General features: G+C 31.4%; 1 protein-coding gene across 1 annotated transcript in view; it reads left to right on the top strand.

The window, feature by feature from the left end:
• The window catches only part of LOC115033708, a 67906-nt gene that overhangs the window by 26904 nt on the left and 39138 nt on the right, over nucleotides 1-1864 (top strand). The window lies entirely within an intron of this gene.

Here is a 1864-nt window from a genome sequence, read left to right as displayed (position 1 = left end):
ATTATGCGTGTGTGTGTGTGTGTGTGTGTGTGTGTGAGGTGTACAACAGCCGAAAAGGGAAGTATCCTCATTCCTCATTCCTAGTGTATAGTAGATATGTAAGTGTTAAATATTGTTAACCAACCCGCTGGTATGAATTGCGTCCTCCGTTGCTGGTCGATTGGATTGGTGTCGTAGATGACCAGATTGATGTGTCTGGGAGGAAGACCACCTTCACCTACGAACACGGCTGCAACTTCATTTGCGGTAGGCAGGTTGTTCCGGCCCCTATCCCGGGCCGCGTCTTCAACGAAATGCATTCTCACTGGTCTTGGTGGCCCAGCTGCGGGATCGGCTAGGGCTCTTTCTGTCAACCACACCTGACGCATGTTCCTGAAACGAATATAGACATGTATATATTCATATATTTATGTTAAGCACACTCCATCATTGTGAATTGTATTTATCTCTATATTGTTAGTAATAATAGTAAAGTAAAATTTAAAAACATTCAATCCATTTAACTCTATATTGGTAGCGGTGAGAGTAAAATCTATACTAAATATATATATTATAAATATTTGTGTGCCTGTATGTAGGTGTAATAAGCGTAGAGAATCACATACAGTAGGTAAAAATAATTTAGTGTATTAATGTATTATTAAATGTACCCCAAGATAGTTTTACTTCAAAGTTACATAAATATCTTCAGTCATAAACATCCGAACCCTATGTCATCATATTTAATGTTATATCATTGAGTAATGACTCTAAGATTGATTTATTCATACTCAAAGTATTAACCACAATTAATTAGGTATTTTAAGTAACTAATAAGTATTAACCAATAGTAAATAGGTTTTTGTAACCTAAATTTCAATGTAAATTCAATGCATTTAACTTGGTAGGAATAAGATATAAGCTATAAGAAATGTATTGATAACATTTTCTATTGTATTTAACCCGTTTTTGAAGTTTACTACTTCGTTTAACTATCTTTTAAATATTTCTATTTTATCACATTCTCTTTACAAAACTTAAAACATCAACTCAGCTTTTCTGCTTTTGCAGGCAACTTGTCTGTCATCATTCATTATTTATCTATAACTTAAACTTTCCGTTGCTAATTATGTGTGTGTGGGTGTAGTAAGCTTGGAGAATCACACAGAATAGGTAATAATAATAATACCTCTACTTAGAATTTACTATGAGGGTTACATAGATATATTATAATAATAGTTGATATGGTTGTGATAATAATAATAATAACATCATATGAAATCCTATGTAATAGCATTCATACTCCCAGTCTAAATAACCAATGATTTAAATTGCATGTATTATTTTAAATAAATATGTACCTTAGGTATTTCAACTAACTAATGAAGAGGAGTTGTTTGTTATGTATACTATTTCAAATCATAATTAAGTCTATATTGGTAGCTGTCTATTATAAATGTTTTTTTTTATCTACTGTAAGAAAGGTATGTGTAAAAAGTATTTACTCTAAGGGGCAATTCACATTGTTACAGTGTTAATAAATACAATAGTTTAAGTTTTCTTACATAAAAGCCATAGCGTACGGATTTATGTCCCGCAGCAAACCGTCCAATAATCCCATCACGATTTATTTTTATTTTTTTTATTTTTATTTATAATGATTAACGCCAATCGGCTTTTATACAAAGTAATTACATACAAAATAATAACAAATTTAAATAACAATATTAAAATAGTAAGACATAATAACAGTATTAAAAATAGTGAGACAGCAAAAACCAATAATATGGTGAAACAAAAATAAAGGGCCCAGGCACGAAATTGTCACAAATTATATAAATTGTATACACGCATCAGTCTAGGGAGGGGTGAATTGGCAGCATAG

Source organism: Acyrthosiphon pisum, chromosome A1, assembly GCF_005508785.2.
Source record: "Acyrthosiphon pisum isolate AL4f chromosome A1, pea_aphid_22Mar2018_4r6ur, whole genome shotgun sequence".
Classification (NCBI taxonomy): Eukaryota; Metazoa; Arthropoda; class Insecta; order Hemiptera; family Aphididae; genus Acyrthosiphon; species Acyrthosiphon pisum.
This window is presented reverse-complemented; position numbering and strand designations above follow the sequence as displayed.